Source organism: Oncorhynchus nerka, linkage group LG23 (genome assembly GCF_034236695.1).
Source record: "Oncorhynchus nerka isolate Pitt River linkage group LG23, Oner_Uvic_2.0, whole genome shotgun sequence".
In the NCBI taxonomy this organism is placed as follows: domain Eukaryota; kingdom Metazoa; phylum Chordata; class Actinopteri; order Salmoniformes; family Salmonidae; genus Oncorhynchus; species Oncorhynchus nerka.
In genome coordinates this window covers 29,416,729-29,440,763 of record NC_088418.1, presented here as the reverse complement: position 1 = coordinate 29,440,763, position 24,035 = coordinate 29,416,729, and the positions used below count along the sequence as shown (strand labels likewise).

General features: G+C 43.5%; 1 pseudogene; it reads right to left on the bottom strand.

The window, feature by feature from the left end:
- Nucleotides 1-852: 852 nt before the first annotated feature.
- Nucleotides 853-7,401, bottom strand: LOC135563997 (uncharacterized; annotated as a pseudogene).
- Nucleotides 7,402-24,035: the final 16,634 nt, after the last annotated feature.

Here is a 24,035-nt window from a genome sequence, read left to right as displayed (position 1 = left end):
AAATAGTTTTTCACACGTCATAATATTTGGTATCCTGAAGCTGATGTATATGGTAGATATGTAGGGCAGTAATGCAGTACAAATGGAAGGATGTATGGTTTACAGCAGACCTGGGCAATTATTTGCAATGGAGGACCACATTAGAATATATTTTTGCCATTAGCGGGCCAGAATGATATTACAGGATTATACATCATGTGTATGACTGTGTTGACAGATATATCTACTGTAAATCACATATGCTACTTATTTTACTTTTTTAACATGCACAGAAATTAAACACATCCATGTTCTCCTTTTGGTAGGCATTTTCATTATTAAACATGCAATGAACTACACGGAGGGAAAAGTACACTGTGCATTCAACACCACGGAAGGAACTCTTGTTAACGGGTATGCACAAAAACACAAGACAGAGAGAGAGAGCTCAACATTACATTTAAACTACTCAATCAGTGTGAGGTGTGAAATCTCTGGGCATTGACTAGAGCAGTGAAGTCAGGTATAGTTTCTGACGTCGCTATGCGCAGGATTGCTGAGAGGTGAGAGTCAATGAGAGATGATCTGTGCCTTGACTTGTTATATTTCATCACTGAAAATGTCTGTTCACATACATAGGTTGACCCAAACAGTACAAACACCTTCTGAACATGACTCCTCATCTTTGGAAAGTTTTGTTCATCGAGTGATGCATAGAATCTTGTCAGTGACATTGTTCTGAATAGTTCTCCAATCACTGCATCAGACTGAAGATCGATACGCTCAAGTTGCAGGTCAGTGGGAGCGTTATCCACATTGAAGGTGAAAGGAGAGGAAACCAACAGCATGTCATTTTCCAACATGTTGAAATCCTCAAAACGACTGGTCATCTGATGAGGAACAGACTAGTAGCGTTGGAAGGTGGGTGAGATTGTTGGCTTCTACTTGGCGGGTCGGGAGGAGTAATTTTCCTTTGAAGGCTTTGACAAGGCTGTACATCTGATGTGCAAAAGACTCTTCCCTTGTAGTTTGGAAATCAGTTCATTCATGAGGGCCATGATGTCCACGCTGAAGGCAAAATCGGCCAACCATTCTTTATCTTGCAGTTGAGGGAAATCCACATATTTTCCTTTCATTTGTAAAAACTCAGCAATCTCCAACTTCAGGTCCCACACCCTTTTAAGCACCTTCCCAAACTCAGCCATCTCACGTTTGTGTGGTAGGGGAGATCTGCATGACCCAACTCTGTCTCTTCCAACAGTGAGACAGAGACAGTCTGTGTAGACAGTCTGTGGTTTAAAGATTTTGCTCTTATGAAATGTATCACTTTAGTGACTGTATCCACAACATGGCTCATTTTCAGAACACATTTACAGAGCATCTCCTGATGAATAATGCAATGCAGGAAAATCATTTTCTGATCTGGGTTCAGCTCAGCTACTTGATCGTGTATCTTTTTCAAAAGGCCAACATTTTTCCTGTCAAGTTTGGGCACCCTTCAGTGGTCACACTGGATAACTTTTCAAAACTCAGTCCCAGCTTTGCCACACACTTATTAACCTCCTCCAATAAATATTTCCCTGTGGTTGTGCTCCTCATTGCCTGCACTGAAGCAAGCTCCTCTGTAATTTCAAAGTCTGGGGTTATGCTTCGTAAGAATATCAACAACTGCGCTGTGTCACGTGCATCACTGCTCTCATCCAGGGCCAAGGAGAAACAGGTGAAATTCTTTACCTCGTCTTTCAACTGTTCCATATTCTCTGCAATGTTCGTCTTGACAGGGAAACATTTTCAAACAGCTCTTTCTTGTCAGGGCAAAGTATTGCCCTGAACAGGCAGTTAACACCCCCCTATCCACATCGATGGAACAGTAGTGGAGAGGGTAGCAAGTTTTAAGTTCCTCGGCATACACATCACAGACAAACTGAATTGGTCCACTCACACTGACAGCTTCGTGAAGAAGGCGCAGCAGCGCCTCTTCAACCTCAGGAGGCTGAAGAAATTCGGCTTGTCACCAAAAGCACTCACAAACTTCTACAGATGCACAATCGAAAGCATCCTGGCGGGCTGTATCACCGCCTGGTACGGCAACTGCTCCGCCCTCAACCGTAAGGCTCTCCAGAGGGTAGTGAGGTCTGCACAACGCATCACCGGGGGCAAACTACCTGCCCTCCAGGACACCTACACCACCCGATGTTACAGGAAGGCCATAAAGATCATCAAGGACATCAACCACCCGAACCACTGCCTGTTCACCCCGCTATCATCCAGAAGGCGAGGTCAGTACAGGTGCATCAAAGCTGGGACCGAGAGACTGAAAAACAGTTTCTATCTCAAGGCCATCAGACTGTTAAACAGCCACCACTAACATTGAGTGGCTGCTGCCAACACACTGTCATTGACACTGACCCAACTCCAGCCACTTTAATAATGGGAATTGATGGGAAATGATGTAAATATATCACTAGCCACTTTAAACAATGCTACCTTATATAATGTTACTTACCCTACATTATTCATCTCATATGCATACGTATATACTGTACTCTACATCATCGACTGCATCCTTATGTAATACATGTATCACTAGCCACTTTAACTATGCCACTTTGTTTACTTTGTCTACATACTCATCTCATATGTATATACTGTACTCGATACCATCTACTGTATGCTGCTCTGTACCATCACTCATTCATATATCCTTATGTACATATTCTTTATCCCCTTACAATGTGTATAAGACAGTAGTTTTGGAATTGTTAGTTAGATTACTTGTTGGTTATCACTGCATTGTCGGAACTAGAAGCACAAGCATTTCGCTACACTCGCATTAACATCTGCTAACCATGTGTATGTGACAAATAAAATTGGATTTGATTTGATTTGATCTTCCTAGGCCGTCATTGAAAATAAGAATCTGTTCTTAACTGACTTGCCTAGTAAAATAAAGGTAAATTTTTTATTAAAAAAAAAATAAAATTGTAACATTATTTCATGAATTCGCCCTCAGCGAATGGCTTGCTACGTTTAGCAATTTTGTGGGACAGTACATAGCTAGCTCTCGCAATTCCGTCGTTTTCTGAATGCAGTTTTGTGAAAAGTCCTTGATGCTTTTGCAACTGAGAAAGCCACACCTTTCGATGTACTTGTCTTCTGCTCAGAAGACATATTCCTATATTTCTCTGCATGCTTCATCTGGAAGTGTCAGGACAAGTTGTAGTCTTTCAAGACAGCGATGCTCTCTTTGCACACCAAGCACACAGCTTTCCCTGATATTTCAATAAAGAAATATTTTGATGTCCACTCTTGCTGGAACACCCTACATTCATTGTCTACTTTCCTTTCCTTTGAAATCTTTGAAAAACAAATTTTTGCGCAATTTCTAGCTAGCTACAATGTGTAACTATGACGTGTGTCAGCCACTGTCAGTCACTGTCTGTCCTCGTGCAGTTGTTATTTATACGTGCCTTCAAAATAACTGTCCAGCAAGCGGTGGGAGTTAACTCATTACACAAAGATGAGTATTCATTGGGCTTTTAATTTGAATAACAAATACGTTGTTCAAAACTTTTCTATCACAAATTCTTTATGTGATCTGAGCATGATTATGCGGGCTGTATTGAACCAGGTCTTGGGCTGCATATGGCGCCCGGGCCGGCCTTTGCCCAGGCCTGGCTTGTAGTTATACAGGTGAATAGCCAGACTTACCTGGGTATCCCTTCAGTGTTTTGGGTCATTCCAAGTTATTTGACCCTGCTTTGGAACTCTGTTCATGATATGGGTCTGAACCTGGTTAACTATAGGCTAGAGATGGAAAGTGGGCAGACCCATGACAACATCTCCATTTAAAAGTAGCACATCTTCAACAGTAGTATTTCTTCGACTTGTATGTACGAGTGTATTGGCAGTTCTTAACTTCTTCGAGATAGGGTGCGCTCTTTTAATTTTTGGATAAAAAACGTTCCCGTTTTAAACAAGATATTTTGTCACAAAAAGATGCTCGACTATGCATGTAATTGACAGCTTTGGAAAGAAAAAACGTTTCCAAAACTGCAAAGATATTATCTGTGAGTGCCCCAGAACTAATGCTACAGGCGAAACCAAGATGAAATTTCATACAGGAAATGCCCCAGATTGTGAATGCCCTGTGTTCCAATGTCTCCTTATATGGCTGTGAATGCGCCAGGAATGAGCCTGCCCTTTCTGTCGTTTCCCCAAGGTGTCTGCAGCATTGTGACGTATTTGTAGGCATATCATTGGAAGATTGACCATAAGAGACTACATTTACCAGGTGTCCGCCCGGTGTCCTGCGTCGAAATTATTGCGTAATCACTAGGTCCATGCGTGTTCCATTTCTTCAGAGGAGAAAGTCAACTGCCACGAATGATTTATCATCGATAGATATGTGAAAAACACCTTGAGGATTGATTCTAAACAACGTTTGCCATGTTTCTGTCGATATTATGGAGTTAATTTGGAAAACAGTTTGCGTTGTAATGACTTAATTTTAGTGTTTTTTCTTACCCAAACGTGGTGAAGAAAACGGAGCGATTTGTCTACACAAATAATATTTTTGTAAAAACTGAACATTTGCTATCCTCATTGAAAACATCTGAAGTTCTTCAAAGGTAAATGATTTTATTTGAATGCTTTTCTTGTTTTTGTGAAAATGTTGCATGCTGAATGCTAGGCTAAATGCTATGCTAGGCTATCAATACTCTTACACAAATGCTTGTTTAGCTATGGTTCAAAAGCATATTTTGAAAATCTGAGATGACAGTGTTGTTAACAAAAGGCTAAGCTTGAGAGCAAATATATTTATTTCATTTAATTTGCGATTTTCACGAATAGTTAACGTTGCGTTATGGTAATGAGCTTGAGGCTGTATTCACGATCCCGGATCCGGGATGGCTAGAATCAAAAGGCATACTGTCACAGACTGCTGGCCGTATAGCCTAGGCCAGTGGTTCCCAACCAGGGGTACTAGGACCTGGGGGTACTTGGCCTTTCCACATGGGGTACTTGAGACCATAAGCTTACGGGTAAAATGCACATGATGGGCACTTCAGGGGTACTCCGGGCAGAGCAAAATTCAGTTGGTGGTACAGTAAGCAAAAAAGGTTGGGAACCACTGGTCTAGGCTACTATAGGAATAAAGTCAAATTTGGTGATTTGCTGCCACATGCAGTGCTAGAGCAGCAGAGAGCCAACTCTGGAAATGTGATGTTCTCGTAGACTATATTGTCTAAAAATCAACAACCTTAAAAAGGACACTTTTTAAATATTTAGGTTTATATTTTTAATTATCCATAAATGGATGTAAAGAAATTGTATTCCTAATCTAAACATCATGCCTGTTTTGCATGTTATTTTGCCATTAATACATGTCCCACATCAGTTTGCAAACAATGTAAAATAATATATATCATTGACTGAATAAAGCCGCATATAAACATGGCCTCTTTTTGGTTTTCTTGAGTAAGTCAGCTCCAAAATGTAGGTGTTTCTGCATAGCTCAGTGCTTTCTGTGGTGGTGGGGCAAGCCAGCAGAAAATATGGAATGTTGCGCTTTGATTGGCTCAGTGTTCTGTCACTCATGGGAACTTTACGTCACTGCCAAGTGTCAGAGAAGACATTGAAAATTCTAGCCCTTCGGCTGCTGCCATAGAAGTGGCCTCTTTTGAGCCCTCTCCTGTACTCCCTGTTCACCCACGACAGCATGGCCACGCACGCCTCCAACTCAATCATCAAGTTTGCGGACGACACAACAGTGGTAGGCTTGATTACCAACAACGACGAAACGGCCTACAGGGAGGAGGTGAGGGCCCTCGGAGTGTGGTGTCAGGAAAATAACCTCACACTCAACGTCAACAAAACTAAGGAGATGATTGTGGACTTCAGGAAACAGCAGAGGGAACACCCCCCTATCCACATCGATGGAACAGTAGTGGAGAGGGTAGTACGTTTTAGGGAAATTTTATTTGTCACATACACATGGTTAGCAGATGTTAATGCGAGTGTAGCGAAATGCTTGTGCTTCTAGTTCCGACAATGCAGTAATAACCAACAAGTAATCTAACTAACAATTCCAAAACGACTGTCTTATACACAGTGTAAAGGGATAAAGAATATGTACATAAAGATATATGAATGAGTGATGGTACAGAGCAGCATAGGCAAGATACAGTAGATGGTATCGAGTACAGTATATACATATGAGATGAGTATGTAAACAAAGTGGCATAGTTAAAGTGGCACAGTCTTTGTGTGTCTGCACCAGATAGAACTGTTTCGGTTGTCACTTTGTTGTTTTGTATTTTTGAAGTGTTCAGTTGTTTATTAAAAAGATTAACTTTGGTCCTCTCCTTCTTCCACCCAAGACAGCCGTTACATGAAGGCTGTGGACAGGAACTTGCAGGAGGAGCTATATAGTGGATGGTGTTCCGAGACACACTCTCTGGTGAACCATTGCAACAGTGGAACAAGTCCAGTTTTACATTAATGTCCTTGTTACATGAAGGCTGTGGACAGGAACTTGCAGGAGGAGCTATATAGTGGAGGAGCTATAGAGGAGCTATCCAGTTTTACATTGATGTCCTTGTTGAACTTGCTCCGTGAGGCACAGTTGTTAGCCAAGTTCTCAGATGTGACCTCTGCCACTATAGCCTCTGTGGTCGTTCAGGCAGCCCACAGGAGATGCTCATGAGGCTGGGAGTCCGGGACTTAGAATGCAGCACAGCAGTCCCTATTTACACATAGAGAAAAAAAATATTGACATACCAATTTTTCATGAGCTGATCATAGCAAAAAAGAAAATACTTCTGCTTTTCCCACTGTGGAAACACATTGCAATATATGTTATGTATAGGTTTGGTAGATGATATTCAGAGCTTAAATAGCCCAATGCCAGCAGCGCTGTAGTGATTGGTCCTCTTAGGTAGCCTCCAGGGACTGCTCACTCTCCGACTGCAGCATAACCCAGGACAGGATCATCCAGTTCTCATTCATCATCACATAGGATGACATGGTGCCAGATGACAATGTCACCTTCCTGGCCACTTCGTGGGTGTGGTCAGACCTGAATACCTGTCCGAAGGTGCCATGTAGAGCTGGATGAGGGCTGGCTCCTGCTGTTGGTATTTTTGTAGGAGGCAGTATGTCAGGTAGTGTGAAGACACAGACACTCCACACCAGCCATCTATCTGCATCTTCATAGCCTCCAAACGGAGCAGGTGAGTCCTCCCGTCTCAGGAGCCCTGTGATGGTCCTCTGTCCATACAGCCTCGCCTCAGCATCCCTGTGGTTCTGCACACTGAGCAGGTAGGCCAGGTGGGCACCCTCATATTTCAGGTGCATCGTCCCTGTCACCTGGTTGACCATGTCATTGGATGACTTGCCGGAACGTCTCAGCTCATCCATCAACGTCTTGCAGATAACCATAAGAAGGCCGAGGAAGGCTGGCAAGATTTTTCTGAAACGTCCTGAGGTTTGTCAGCAAACCAGTACTTTTTGCATGCTCTGGTAGGGGCAGGGGGCCTCACATTCTGTAATGTAAGATCTAGGGTAAGCTGGGGCTCCAACGGCTGCTGCTGGTGTACCTGAAATCACAGTTAACATGTGCATTTATCATTGCAGTAGATACAGTTAAATGAAATTACTAATCTGGACATGATTGGCATGAGTTTAAAGTATTAGTACACTCACTCAGCTAGGTCTGGAATATAGATGGGGACAAACCCAACATCTCCTTTTCCAAATCCTCATCCATTACTGTGAAATGAAACAAAGACGTCATTACAAACAGCATGTCATATTAAAGTAAACCAATAGTTTTCTATATTTTTGTTACCAACTGAACTGGAAGATCATAGGCAAGGGTCGAGGTGGCTGTTGGGGTTGGGGCTTCCATGCCAGATGATGTTGGAGGTGGAACAGGGGCAGTTGTTACCTGGCTTTGCTTTTTTAACAGGGACTGCTGTAGTTAGTGAATGTGTGCCTGACACACACTTCTGACTAAGGATAAAGCTAGCATACCCATCAGCCCTGGTGTTCCAAATTTCCCTCCAGGTGTTTTTGGACTGTTTCCCAAAACCAACAAAGTTCTCATCCTCTGAGGTCACAACAGGTGTAGCTGGTCTTAGTGACTACTTAGTGACAAGTACTGGAGGAAGGACATTAGGATGTCATTTTTGTCACCCACTGGGTTGAACTTTCTAGTCTTACCCTCCTGTTCAACCTTCTTGGAGGTACAAGGTTTATCCAAAATCATTCTCCAGAAGCCACCGGAAAGACTTGCCATTTTATTTTCCAAACTGAAGGATGTACTCGCACAACACCGCCAGTCTGTCTGACACAGAAACACAAGGCAAGTGTACAAATAGTTAGCTTTAAACCTTTGATGATCTATTATTCAAATTCAACTTGGAAGCCTTATTGAATGACAACATTATGGGCACTTCTAGGCATTAGTCAAATCATTGGAAACATAGATTACGTTGTTAGGAATTCTCTAGCAATGCCCACTGGAAAGCTAATTGTATCTGTCACATTATGGTGTACTGTGTAGGTTCGCTATCATTATGCAGAATATTGTGTAGACTTGTTGCAGTATTATCTAAAAACACTATCAGTTGGGACTTTCCCAATATATTGCAACATCTACTGTAGCTACATGTCTAACAGTGAACTTGCAAATTCAATCACCGGTCACAACTCTTGAAAAACAAAAAGAAGCATTGAGACGGTTAACGTTAGCTATCCAACTACTTTAACTGTAACGTTATAGAGGGCTTGAGGCTGTATCACAAATCACCTAGGACCACACCAGGCGCCATGTTGGAAGACCAGAGTCAATCTGGCAGAAGTCCTCCAATCGTCCACATGGCTTGCTACCACCAGAAACGTTGAAGATTACCCCATTATTTAGTTTTTCCTAAAGGACCCAGCAAGTGTAAGCAGTGGGAGAACCTATTCAAGTCAGTAAATATATTTAGAAAATAAGAAACTATGTATTATTAGCTAGCTAGCTAGTTACAAGAACTTAGTGGTCAGGCTAACTCAAATCAGCTGCGAACGTAATGTTCGCTAGATAGCTTTACATACTGTATAGCTAGCTAAGTGAGTTAAATAACACAAGCTAGCTAACATCATATCAGCTAGTTATCTTGATGTATCATTGTAACTCAAAATGCATTTGTAGCTAGGTAGCTAGCGAACAGCCGTGGAAGAAGGTGAAAGGATTAGCTAGCCGTTCCGGCTGTCAGAGAACAGAGTATGCTACTCTGAATAGTGCAGGTACCTTTGTCTGAGGACATTATGAAAATATTCTCCAGTTCCAGTCCCTAGAGTTAGCGAGAAAAACTGAGAACAGAGAGATATAGCATCATTTTCAGTGCTGTCTAATTTGAGTATAATGCACCCCGTTTCTTTGTGATGTTTTCTGTCCTCAGATACAGAGAGCTATGAAACCCTGTCTGCAGAGGAATATGTCCCAATGAATGCCCTGAGAGAATAAGGGTGCATCCTTGTATACCATGGGTCATACACGTACCTATGTTAGGACATTTTGTTAACAAAAATTGAGTTTAAAAAGTCACACACAATGCGTAAACATATTAACCTGGATCAGGTCAACCCTGCTGGGTGTGCTGGATTCTGTTCCTAACACCTGATTCAATTTATCAAACCAAATTAGTTGATAATTAAGTGTGCCATTGCTGAGCTGCAATAGAAGTCTACTCACCCAGTAGATCTTGGATCAGTGGAGCAAGGTTGGCCACCTCTGGTATGGACTTTTTATGTTCAACTGAAATTATGCTTTACTAATAGCCTACTGGTTACTAAGATGCTATTCAATGTGTTGGCTAATTGCAGTAATGCCAAATTCAGTGTTTCATCCAATCATTCAAAATCAAATAGCTAAATAATCCCCCCCCAAACAGGGCTTAGAATAGAGGGTTAATTGTTAACTATTATTCAAGATGAACAAGCGCAAGAAAGAGGGGAAGGGAATTGGTCTCTAATTTGTCTGCGTTTGTGTTGTATTCTCAAATAAACACCAGCTTTTTGTTCAGTTGTAAGCTCTCCAATTAGTTTTGATTGTCACTTTTTTCCCCAGCCCTTGAGTACCTTCCCAACAGCACACATTTGTGTTGCAACCCCAGACAAACATACCTGATTCAACTCATTGAGGGCCTGATTAGTTGAATCAGGTGAGCTTGTCTCGGGCTACAATAAAAATGTCTACTGTTGGTGGTACACGAGGACCGGAGTTGGGATCCACAGCTACAGTATGATGGCATTTGCCTTACGGGCAGTTGCAATGCACCCGTGCACATGTGTATGGCGTTGTGTGGGGGAGTAATTTGCTGATGTCAACGTTGTGAACAGAGTGCCCCATGGTGGCACTGGGGTTATGGTATGGGCAGGCATAAGCTACGGTCTACGACCACAATTGCATTTTATCTATGGCAATTTGAATGCAGAGAAACCTTGACGAGATCCTGAGGCCCATCGTCGTGCCATTCCTCCGCCATCATCTCATGTTTCAGCATGGTAATACACAGCCCCATGTCCCAAGAATCTGTACACAATTCCCGGAAGCTGAAAATGTCCCAGTTCTTCCATGCCCTGCATACTCACCAGAAAAGTCACCCATTGAGCATGTTTGGGATGCTCTGGATCTACGTGTACGTCAGTGTTCCATTTCCCGCCAATATCCAGCAACTTCGCACAGCCATTGAAGAGGAGTTGGGAAAACATTCCATAATCAAGCCTGATCAACTCCATGTGAAGGAGAGGTGTCATGCTGCAAGAGTCAAATGGTGGTCATACCAGATATTGGCTGGTTTACTGATCCACGCCCTTACCTTTATCTGTGACCAACGGATGCATATCTATATTCCCAGCACAAGAGGTTTATGGCACCTAAATTGGGAAGGATGGGCTCGTGGTAATGGCTGGAGCTGAATGGTATCAAATACAGCAAATACATGGTTTCCAAGTTTGATGCCATTCCATTCACTCAGTTCCAAACATTTGAGCTGTCCTCCCCTCAGCAGCCTGGAATCCATTGTTTAGGGCCTAATGAAATTCCAATTGATTGATTTCCTTATATGAACTGTAACTCAGTAAAATTGTTAATTGTTGTATGTTGCATTTATTTTTGTTCAGTATACATGTTCCAAATGACATGTTATATATTCATACGATTTAAGGTGGCACTTTTGTCATGACGACAAGGTGAAGGTGCTCTCTACTAAAATGGCACAACAGAATCATTCAGATTGACCAAAACACAGCATATGGCAACCACATTGTATAACTGAGGGATGTCTCCTTATCTGGAAAAGGACAAAGTAGTAAAAGGAGAAATGGATGTTGCTGCAGATTTTACTTTTCGTAGCAGGTTAGGAGACTTGGGTTAAGAGTTAGCTAAAATAAAACTAAATCCCTTCTAGCCATCACCCCTTATCATACAGTAGACCTAGATTACATGGTTGCATTCAAAACAAGGTTGTTTTTATTGCTCTGTTGTCAGTGTCAGCAAAGTAGGTCGAGTCTATTGTCGTATTCAAAAAAGATTGTCATTTAAAGTGTAGAAGAATTTCATGAAATGTTTATCAAAGGCCACAATTTTCCAGTGCAACGGAAAGAAACATCTGATATAGGCTTATGCCACTATATGCTCATTAATAGCCTAAATTATGACTATCCAATCTACTCATCACAGTAGGAATAGTAGGCTTACATTAGTCTGCAAATGCGATGATACATGCCTGCAATCCTTTGTTATAAAAGGTGCATTTTTATGGTGAACAAAAATTGCTTCCCCAAAATGAGAAACTCGCACTAGACTACAAGCTGTCACACCCTGATCTGTTTCACCTGTCCTTGTGCTTTTCTCCACCCCCCTCCAGGTGTTGCCCATCGTCCCCATTATCCCCAGTGTAATAATACCTGTGCTTTCTGTCTGTCTGTGCCAGTTCGTTTTGTTTACCAGCGGTTTTCTCCTAGCTCCTGATTTTGATTTTTTTTGCCCAGTCTTTGTTTTTCCTCATCCTCCAGGTTCTGACACTTGCCTGTCTTGACTCTGAGCCCACCTTCCTGACCATTCTGTCTGCCCTTGACCTCCAGCCTGCCTGCTGCCCTGTACCGTTTTGGACTCTGACCTGGTTGTGAACTCTTGCCTGTCCCTGACCAACCTTTGCCTACCCCTTGGACAATAATAAATATCAGAGCTCAAACCATCTGCCTCCTGTATTATGGTCTTGCCTTGTGTCATTATAAGCCATCTAGCTATCTAATGTTGGCCAACTTAGTCTTGTTAACACCTGGTTAGCATAACAGCTGAAAGAAACAAAAACACAAAATCTATCATATTTACCAGTGGATTCCGGTCTTGATGGGCAAACTCTTTTTTTTCACAGTTCTTGAGTCTTATCTCCTTGGTGTTTCATAATTGTGGGTAATCTGTAAATCCGTTATCTTTCCTGCCTTGTTAGAGCAGCCAAACACTGCACAGAAATTGACCGTCGTGATGAATGAACTAGTTTGAAATCACTGTTATCGTGCAGCTTGGGGAAGCCACTCAGCAGTTGTTCAAAGAATTGATGCGGTGGTATTCCAACATTGCTGCCAGGAGGAGTCATACGCAGTGGCGATTTTAGCATGTACGTTTTGATGGGGCAAACACCCCCTCCAATTTTTTTTGTTTAGATGCATGCCAGCAAAGCAACACTAAACAATATATTAATTACACTATAACGGTGAAAGCGGTGCCCAAAAACTGTTAGGGCCGACATAAATCTGTTCCAACAGCAGAGCTTTCTTTCCAGCACAATGTAGTGAATCCTTACCACTGCTACGCCTGGCTATCAGCGGAGCCTTGTCTGGCAGCGAAACAATTCATTCAGCCTCGTTGAATTACTTTTTAAAAACATAGCTGATATGGCTGACCATATCTCCCTGGCATGTTACAGAATTTGGGGCGGCAGGGTAGCCTAGTGGTTAGAGCGTTGTACTAGTAACCGCAAGGTTGCAAGGTCGAATCCCCGAGCTGACAAGGTACAAATCTGTCGTTCTGCCCCTGAACAGGCAGTTAACCCACTGTTCCTAGGCCGTCATTGAAAATAAGAATCTGTTCTTAACTGACTTGCCCAGTTAAATAAAGGTAAAATAAAATAAAACATTTATGCAGCAGCATATAAGACATTTTTGGACTCACCTTAATGTGAGCGGTGGTCCTTTGTTGGCAAATGATGTCATTAAAGAAAAATATGTACAATTCCAAGTTGGATGACGGGTCAAAACTAATTTTCCCAGTCTGACTTCCCAGTTGCAATGTTTGCGGTTAGCCACTGTCACCGATTCCTTTACAATCAACTCATTGTTGAATTTGCGATTTTCAACGTGTTGTGGAATGTTTATGTCCAACGGCCGATGAGCACCGATACATTTTATCTATAATTTCTCTTTATATGACAAGGATTAAAAATGATTTGCCAGTAGACTTGATTCATGATGATGACTGCTAGCTAAGATTGTGAAATGATGATGTTGACATGATCAGTCCAGTCAAAGCTATTGTAGATATAACGATATAAATACATTTAAACTCAGTTTTTCACAATTCCTGACATTTAATCCTAGTAAAACTTCCCTGTTTTAGGTCAGTTAGGATTGCCACTTCATTTTAAGAATGTGAAATGTCAGAATAATAGTAGAGAGAATGATTTATTTAATCTTTTATTTCTTTCATCACATTCCCAGTGGTCAGAAGTTTACCTACACTCAATTAGTATTTGGTAGCATTACCTTTAAATTGTTTAACTTGGGTCAAACGTTTTGGGGAGCCTTCCACAATTTTCCCATAATAAGTTGGGTGAATTTTGGCCCATTCCTCCTGACAGAGCATGTGTAACTGAGTCAGGTTTGTAGGCCTCCTTGCTCGCACACACTTTTTCAGTTCTGCCCACAAATGTTCTATAGGATTGAGGGCTTTGCGATGGCCACTCCAATACCTTGACTTTGTTGTCTTTAAGCCATTTTGCCACAACTTTGGAAGTATGCTTTGGGTCATTGTCCATTTGGAAGACCCATTTGCGACCAAGCTTTAACTTCCTGACTGATGTCTTGAGATGTTGCTTCAATATATCCGCGTAATTTACCTTCCTCGTGTAACCGATGTGAAATGGCTAGCTAGTTAGCGTTAGTGCGCGCTAATAGCGTGTCAATCGGTGACATCACTCGGTCTGAGACCTTGAAGTAGTGGTTCTCCTTGCTCTGCTTTTGTGGAGCGATGGGTAACGATGCTTCGTGGGTGACTGTTGTCGGTGTGTGCAGAGGGTCCCTGGTTCGAGCCCAGGTATGGATCGAGGGGACGGACTAAAGTTAAACTGTTACACTCATGATGCCATCTATTTTGTGAAGTGCACCAGTCCCTCCTGCAGCAAAGCATCCCCACAACATGATGCTGCCACCCCTGTGCTTCACAGTTGGGATGGTGTTCTTCAGCTTGCAAGCCTCCCCCTTTTCCTCCAAACATAATGATGGTCATTATGGCCAAATAGTTGTATTTTTGTTTCATCAGACAAGAGGACATTTCTCCAAAAAGTATGATCTTTGTCCCCGTATGCAGTTGCAAACCGTAGTCTGGCTTTTTTATGGCGGTTTTAGAGCAGTGCCTTGTTCCTTGCAGAGCGGCCTTTCAGGTTATGTCGATATAGGACTCGTTTTACTGTGGATATAGATACTTTTGTACCTGTTTCCTCCAGCATCTTCACAAGGTCCTTTGCTGTTGTTCTGGGATTGATTTGCATTTTACGCACCAAAGTACGTTAAGTTCTAGGAGACAGAACGTGGCTCCTGCATGAGCGGTATGACGGCTGAGGGGTCCCATGGTGTTTATACTTGCGTACTATTGTTTGTGCTGATGAACGTGGTACATTCAGGCGTTTTGAAATTGCTCTCAAGAATGAACCAGACATGTGGAGGTCTACAATTGTTTTTCTGAGGTCTTGGCTGATTTTGTTTGATTTTCCCATGATTTCAAGCAAAGAGGCACTGAGTTTGAAGGTAGGCCTTGAAATACATCCACAGGTATATCTCCAATTGACTCAAATCAATTTGCCTATACATTTATATTTACATTTAAGTCATTTAGCAGACGCTCTTATCCAGAGCGACTTACAAATTGGTGCATTCACCTTATGACATCCAGTGGAACAGTAGTGCATCTAAATCTTTTAAGGGGGGGTGAGAGGGATTACTTTATCCTATCCTAGGTATTCCTTAAAGAGGTGGGGTTTCAGGTGTCTCCGGAAGGTGGTGATTGACTCCGCTGTCCTGGCGTCGTGAGGGAGTTTGTTCCACCATTGGGGGGCCAGAGCAGCGAACAGTTTTGACTGGGCTGAGCGGGAACTGTACTTCCTCAGTGGTAGGGAGGCGAGCAGGCCAGAGGTGGATGAACGCAGTGCCCTTGTTTGGGTGTAGGGCATGATCAGAGCCTGGAGGTACTGAGGTGCCGTTCCCCTCACAGCTCCGTAGGCAAGCACCATGGTCTTGTAGCGGATGCGAGCTTCAACTGGAAGCCAGTGGAGAGAGCGGAGGAGCGGGGTGACGTGGAGAGAACTTGGGAAGGTTGAACACCAGACGGGCTGCGGCGTTCTGGATGAGTTGTAGGGGTTTAATGGCACAGGCAGGGAGCCCAGCCAACAGCGAGTTGCAGTAATCCAGACGGGAGATGACAAGTGCCTGGATTAGGACCTGCGCCGCTTCCTGTGTGAGGCAGGGTCGTACTCTGGATGTTGTAGAGCATGAACCTACAGGAACGGGCCACCGCCTTGATGTTAGTTGAGAACGACAGGGTGTTGTCCAGGATCACGCCAAGGTTCTTAGCGCTCTGGGAGGAGGACACAATGGAGTTGTCAACCGTGATGGCGAGATCATGGAACGGGCAGTCCTTCCCCGGGAGGAAGAGCAGCTCCGTCTTGCCGAGGTTCAGCTTGAGGTGGTGATCCGTCATCCACACTGATATGTCTGCCAGACATGCAGAGATGCGATTCGCCACCTGGTCATCAGAAGGGGGAAAGGAGAAGATTAATTGTGTGTCGTCTGCATAGCAATGATAGGAGAGACCATGTGAGGTTATGACAGAGCCAAGTGACTTGGTGTATAGCGAGAATAGGAGAGGGCCTAGAACAGAGCCCTGGGGGACACCAGTGGTGAGAGCACGTGGTGTGGAGACGGATTCTCGCCACGCCACCTGGTAGGAGCGACCTGTCAGGTAGGACGCAATCCAAGCGTGGGCCGCGTCGGAGATGCCCAACTCGGAGAGGGTAGAGAGGAGGATCTGATGGTTCACAGTATCGAAGGCAGCCGATAGGTCTAGAAGGATGAGAGCAGAGGAGAGAGAGTTAGCTTTAGCAGTGCGGAGCGCCTCCGTGATACAGAGAAGAGCAGTCTCAGTTGAATGACTAGTCTTGAAACCTGACTGATTTGGATCAAGAAGGTCATTCTGAGAGAGATAGCGGGAGAGCTGTCCAAGGACGTCACGTTCAAGAGTTTTGGAGAGAAAAGGAAGAAGGGATACTGGTCTGTAGTTGTTGACATCGGAGGGATCGAGTGTAGGTTTTTTCAGAAGGGGTGCAACTCTCGCTCTCTTGAAGACGGAAGGGACGTAGCCAGCGGTCAGGGATGAGTTGATGAGCGAGGTGAGGTAAGGGAGAAGGTCTCCGGAAATGGTCTGGAGAAGAGAGGAGGGGATAGGGTCAAGCGGGCAGGTTGTTGGGCGGCCGGCCGTCACAAGACGCGAGATTTCATCTGGAGAGAGAGGGGAGAAAGAGGTCAGAGCACAGGGTAGGGCAGTGTGAGCAGAACCAGCGGTGTCGTTTGACTTAGCAAACGAGGATCGGATGTCGTCGACCTTCTTTTCAAAATGGTTGACGAAGTCATCTGCAGAGAGGGAGGAGGGGGAGGGGGAGGAGGATTCAGGAGGGAGGAGAAGGTTGCAAAGAGCTTCCTAGGGTTAGAGGCAGATGCTTGGAATTTAGAGTGGTAGAAAGTGGCTTTAGCAGCAGAGAGAGAAGAGGAAAATGTAGAGAGGAGGGAGTGAAAGGATGTCAGGTCCGCAGGGAGGCGAGTTTTCCTCCATTTCCGCTCGGCTGCCCGGAGCCCTGTTCTGTGAGCTCGCAATGAGTCGTCGAGCCACGGAGCGGGAGGGGAGGACCGAGCCGGCCTGGAGGATAGGGGACATAGAGAGTCAAAGGATGCAGAAAGGGAGGAGAGGAGGGTTGAGGAGGCAGAATCAGGAGATAGGTTGGAGAAGGTTTGAGCAGAGGGAAGAGATGATAGGATGGAAGAGGAGAGAGTAGCGGGGGAGAGAGAGCGAAGGTTGGGACGGCGCGATACCATCCGAGTAGGGGCAGTGTGGGAAGTGTTGGATGAGAGCGAGAGGGAAAAGGATACAAGGTAGTGGTCGGAGACTTGGAGGGGAGTTGCAATGAGGTTAGTGGAAGAACAGCATCTAGTAAAGATGAGGTCGAGCGTATTTCCTGCCTTGTGAGTAGGGGGAAGGTGAGAGGGTGAGGTCAAAAGAGGAGAGGAGTGGAAAGAAGGAGGCAGAGAGGAATGAGTCAAAGGTAGACGTGGGGAGGTTAAAGTCGCCCAGAACTGTGAGAGGTGAGCCGTCCTCAGGAAAGGAGCTTATCAAGGCATCAAGCTCATTGATGAACTCTCCGAGGGAACCTGGAGGACGATAAATGATAAGGATGTTAAGCTTGAAAGGGCTGGTAACTGTGACAGCATGGAATTCAAAGGAGGCGATAGACAGATGGGTAAGGGGAGAAAGAGAGAATGACCACTTGGGAGAGATGAGGATCCCGGTGCCACCACCCCGCTGACCAGAAGCTCTCGGGGTGTGCGAGAACACGTGGGCAGACGAAGAGAGAGCAGTAGGAGTAGCAGTGTTGTCTGTGGTGATCCATGTTTCCGTCAGTGCCAAGAAGTCGAGGGACTGGAGGGAGGCATAGGCTGAGATGAACTCTGCCTTGTTGGCCGCAGATCGGCAGTTCCAGAGGCTACCGGAGACCTGGAACTCCACGTGGGTCGTGCGCGCTGGGACCACCAGATTAGGGTGGCCGCGGCCACGCGGTGTGGAGCGTTTGTATGGTCTGTGCAGAGAGGAGAGAACAGGGATAGACAGACACATAGTTGACAGGCTACACAAGAGGCTACGCTAATGCAAAGGAGATTGAATGACAAGTGGACTACACGTCTCGAGTGTTCAGAAAGTTAAGCTTACGTAGCAAGAATCTTATTGACTAAAATGATTAAAATGATACAGTACTGCTGAAGTAGGCTAGCTGGCAGAGGCTGCGTTGTTGACTATGTAGGCTAGCTGGCATTGGCTGCATTGTTGACACTACACTAATCAAGTCGTTCCGTTGAGTGTAATAGTTTCTACTGTGCTGCTATTCGGGGCTAGCTGGCTAGCTAGCAGTGTTGATTACGTTACGTTGCGTTAAAAGAACGACAATAGCTGGCTAGCTAACCTAGGAAATCGCTCTAGACTACACAATTATCTTTGATACAAAGACGGCTATGTAGCTAGCTATGTAGCTAGCTACGATCAAACAAATCAAGCCGTTGTACTGTAATGAAATGAAATGAAAAGTGTGATACTACCTGTGGAGCGAAGCGAAATGCCACCGGATTGTTGAGTGCGGAAGTTCTGTTCGGTAGACGTTGGCTAGCTGTTGGCTAGCTAGCAGAGTCTCCTACGTTAAGGACGACAAATAGCTGGCTAGCTAACCTCGGAAAATTAAGATAATCACTCTAAAACTACACACTCTAAACTACACAATTATCTTGGATACAAAGACAGCAAAGACAACTATGTAGCTAGCTAACACTACACTAATCAAGTCGTTCAGTTGAGTGTAATAGTTGTGCTGCTAATCGGTAGACGGTGGACTAGCTAACGGTGGACGTTAGCTAGCTGGCTAGCTGCAGGGCAGTGTAGACTGCGTTAGGACGACGAAATACGATAATTACGCAATTATCTATGATACAAAGACGGCTATGTAGCTAGCTAAGAAGAAATTGCTAAGATTAGACAAATCAAACCTATCACAAGCTTCTAAAGCCATGACATCATTTTCTGGAATTTTCCAAGCTGTTTAAAGGCACAGTCAACTTAGTGTATGTAAACTTCTGACCCACTGGAATTGTGGTACAGTGAATAAGTGAAATAATTTGTCTGTAAACAATTGTTGGAAAAAATGACTTTTGTCATGCACAAAGTAGATTTCCTAACCAACTTGCCTAAACTATAGTTTGTTAACAAGAAATTTGTGGAGTGGTTGAAAAACAAGTTTTAATGACTCCAACCTAAGTGTGTGTAAACTTCCAAATTCAACTGTATATACATTATTTGTTGTATTTTTTATTTTGCAAAGAATTTGGGTCTCTGCCCCACCTGCCCTGAATGACAGGTGGTCATACGTCAATTGGCAACTCTCTATAATGTTCCATGTCCTCTGTATATATCAATGATGTTGCTCTTGCTGTGGGCGATTCCCTACGCAGACGACACCATTCTATATACTTCCGGCCCGTCCTTGGACACTGTGCTACCTAACCTCCAACCGAGTTTCAATGCCATTACAACACTCCTTCCGTGGCCTCCAACTGCCCTTAAACGCTAGTAAAACCAAATGCATGCTTTTCAACCGTTCGCTGCCTGCACCCGCACGCCTGACCAGCATCACCACCCTGGATGGTTCCGACCTTGAATATGTGGACATCTATAAGTACCTAGGTGTCTGGCTAGACTGTAAACTCTCCTTCCAGACTCATATCAAACATCTCCAATCGAAAATCAAATCTAGAGTCGGCTTTCTATTCCGCAACAAAGCCTCCTTCACTCATGCCGCCAAACTTACCCTAGTAAAACTGACTATCCTACCGATCCTCGACTTCAGCGATGTCATCTACAAAATTGCTTCCAACACTCTACTCAGCAAACTGGATGCAGTTTATCATAGTGCCATCCGTTTTGTCACTAACGCACCTTATACCACCCACCACTGCGACCTGTATGCTCTAGTCGGCTGGCCCTCGCTACATATTCGTCGCCAGACCCACTGGCTCCAGGTCATCTACAAGTCCATGCTAGGTAAAGCTCCGCCTTATCTCAGTTCACTGGTCACGATGGCAACACCCATCCGTAGCACGTGCTTCAGCAGGTGTATCTCACTGATCATCCCTAAAGCCAACACCTCATTTGGCCGCCTTTCGTTCCAGTTCTCTGCTGCCTGTGACTGGAACGAATTGCAAAAATCGCTGAAGTTGGAGACTTTTATCTCTCTCACCAACTTCAAACATCTGCTATCTGAGCAGCTAACCGATCGCTGCAGCTGTACATAGTCTATCGGTAAATAGCCCACCCATTTTTACCTACCTCATCCCCATACTGTTTTTATTTATTTACTTTTCTGCTCTTTTGCACACCAATATCTCTACCTGTACATGACCTTCTGATCATTTATCACTCCAGTGTTAATCTGCAAAATTGTAATTATTCGCCTACCTCATGCCTTTTGCACACAATGTATAGACTCCCCTTTTTCTTTCCTTTTTTTTCTACTGTGTTATTGACTTGTTAATTGTTTACTCCATGTGTAACTCTGTGTTGTCTGTTCACACTGCTATGCTTTATCTTGGCCAGGTCGCAGTTGCAAATGAGAACTTGTACTCAACTAGCCTACCTGGTTAAATAAAGGTGAAAAGGTAAAAAGGTAAAAAAAAAAAAAATCTACCAGTAATAAACCAGTGTATCTAAATGTGCATCTTCACAAATGAAAAAGCGAGTAAAATTAACTTTTGGGTACTGTGATGCACAGTGGGAACACTATGAGGACCTGACCCCCTTTCACTGGTGGTTAAGGTGGAGTTGGCTTGCATGCCACAGGAAGCGGCCTTCTCCAGGAGCCAGGTTGAACTCAGGTGAGAGTGTGAGATGACTGTTTGGAGACAGCGATGTGGCCTTGAGAGTCCTGGGTAAGGAGATAAGCTACTGCCCCATAGTCTCGCTCTGATGAGTCACAGAAAGTGTGCAGTTCACGTTATACCATCTGATTGTTTGCCCTTGGGGGCACATAGGATCTGGGCATGGTTATGTTGGAGAGGTCTGAGAGCTCACGTTCCCATGTCTTCCATCATGCAGTCAAGGCTGTACAGGGTCATCCCAGCCCCTCTTGCTGCACCAGAGGTCCTGTACAAAAACGTTGCCCGGGTTGTGAAAGGGAGGATGTAGCCTAAGGGATCATATCGGCTGGCCAACACTCTAAATTACCTTCAGGGTAGGTTTCTCTTCTCTCTGGACAGGTCAATGTTTGTAACCGAGGGTGTCGGACTGACACTGTTACGAATCCCTTTTGGCCCGGCAGTGTAGGGGGGATGGTAATGAGACCCGTAACATAACTCATGCAATTTATAATAGTGACAAAGTAAAAGTGAGAACGAAATAACCACGACTACTGAAATCTACCGTCAAACTCAGGGTTTTATTGGAAAACACACGGTAATGGGGGGAGCAGGAAAAGGGGCTGAGCTGGACCCAAGGAAAGAAATAATAAGTATTCAAAAACACCCCTAAACTAGACTAGCCTATTTCAACAACAGCTAACTAACTAACAAAAATACAGTGGGTGGTCCGCCCAGTTCTAACTAGTGTATTTAACAAAGTTTACCTACGAGTAGTGTATGCCCATGGGTGACTTGTCTTGTTTCCCCCTTTTCCCACCAGCAAACAAACACCATAACCAAAAACAATACTCACAGGTGAGGACAAAGTGATATGGAGGTGCTCAAACAAAAGATAGCTCAATACATAAAGAGAGTGACACAGAGAGATCTACAGACATGGAATTTACAGAGAGATTGAGCTCCACAGCAAACAATTGACAGGGTTTTTAAACAAAGGGAATTGGGTAGGAAACAGGAGGAGGTGTGTCTTCTGATTGATGACTGTTGACTGATTGGGGAGTGATGATTTTCACCTGTGAGGAGAGAAGGAGAGAAAAGAAACACACACACAGGATACTTGTATCCGTAACAGACACCCTCGATGGTGGACTGGGAGAGCCATAACTCACTGCTCTCTGACCTCACTTTTGGAGGAAGGTGTTCCACAACATAGGTTATGTTACTGCCCCATTGCCTGACCTCAACCCCCCCCCCCTTCATGGGTAGTGTGATGCATATACTCTAAACATTAGCGGTTCAACAAGGGTTCTTCTAAGATCCTCAAAGTTCTTTGAAGAACTTTAGGGTTCTCAACACTGAAAATTGCACACAAAAGGTCTCTACTGGGAGTTTACCTCATATTTAGATTTTTTAATTCTGATTTGCCGCTAAAATCATAATAAACACTGACAACTAAAATATTATGTTATTGTTATTGTTCATGTGTATTATTATTATTAATAATAAGAATAATAGGAGGGGGGGGGGTAGTTAAAAATGTACCCCAAAAGGTTCTCCAAAAGGTTCTTTAAGGATCCATTAAAAGGGGTCTTCGAAGAACTTATAGGGGTTCCCCCACAGTGTCAATTTGAAGCACCCCTAAAAGATACTCCAGGAACCTTTTATTTTGATTTGGATTTTTTAGAGCGAAGACACATTTTTACTGGCTGTTAAAATGCAAGGTCCTTTTTCTTTCTTCCTTTTTGTCAGAATATAACAGGATATAAGACGTTTCTCTGCCGATAGGCAGTGTGCATGTAATTGACATAAAGAACTGGTCTGCGATATTTATGGAAGGTATTTTTTTCTCTTAAAATTGTATAATAATAAAAAACTATTTGATCCAATGAACTGAGCAGGCTGGGCTGACATGCTTATGGCCTTTACTAGGCCATAAGAATACATCTATAATAATATACATCTAATATGAGAATACATCTATAATATTATGCTGTTATTATTTTTTATAATATGATGTATTATTATTATTTTATTTTTATGACTGTTTTCCATGTTATTTGTTTAGTTCTCTCTTAAAAAGAACCCTCATAGACATGCAATAGACCTATGGGGCTTTGAATGTGTGCGTGAAGGGTGGCAGTATTGAATGATGTTATCTGCCTATATTTCTCTCTGGCCTACACCAATTGGCGGCCAAAGGTTTGCCTTAGGACGCAAAGGTGTGTCATGAGTCAGGGAGATGGTCATAGTGATAACAGACCTAGATATGGGGGGAGGTTTTGGTGGCTGGAATATTAGGACAATTGGAGGTCTACCTAGTTGCAGCTACAGCATGCTTAACAGTGCAAATATAGTGGTACAGCTATATGGACACAATCATCATGGTGCTTTTTGATGTTAAGGTTACAAAACATTGGTTGTGGTAAGTATAATTGAAACTTGGGTATCATTATGGTAAGTGGGGAAATAAGTGTAGCAAGTTATAATTGTAATGGTTTAGCAGATCATAAAAAAAAGAAAATCATTTTTTTGCCTGGCTAAAAGAGAAAGAGTACAAATCTATTGTTTACAGGAAACTCACTCTACAACTATAAATGAGGTTCTATGGAAAAAGGACTGGGAAGGAGAAATATATTTTTGTCACGGTCAATGAAACTCAAAAGGGGGGATTATATTAATTAACAACAATTTTGATCCGATTGTGCAAACTGTGCAAACAGATCCTCATGGAAGATGGATCATTTTAAATATGCTACTGGACCAAAAACAGATCTGGCTAATTCATCTATATGGGCCAAATAATGGTGATCCACACTTTTCGAAAATATATATAATAATCTATTAAACTCACAAGTAACAAATGAATCTATTATTATGGTGGGAGATTATAAAAGTTTTAAGTCCCTCAATGGATCGTAAAGGAAATCACACTACAAACTATCACCCTCATGTGCTTAAGGAGAACACAAATATCATGGATACATTAGTGCCAGTGGATATATCGAGGCTGAAAACCCTACCTAGCAAAATCTACATGGAGGAGGCTTAATCAAGCTAGCTGTCTT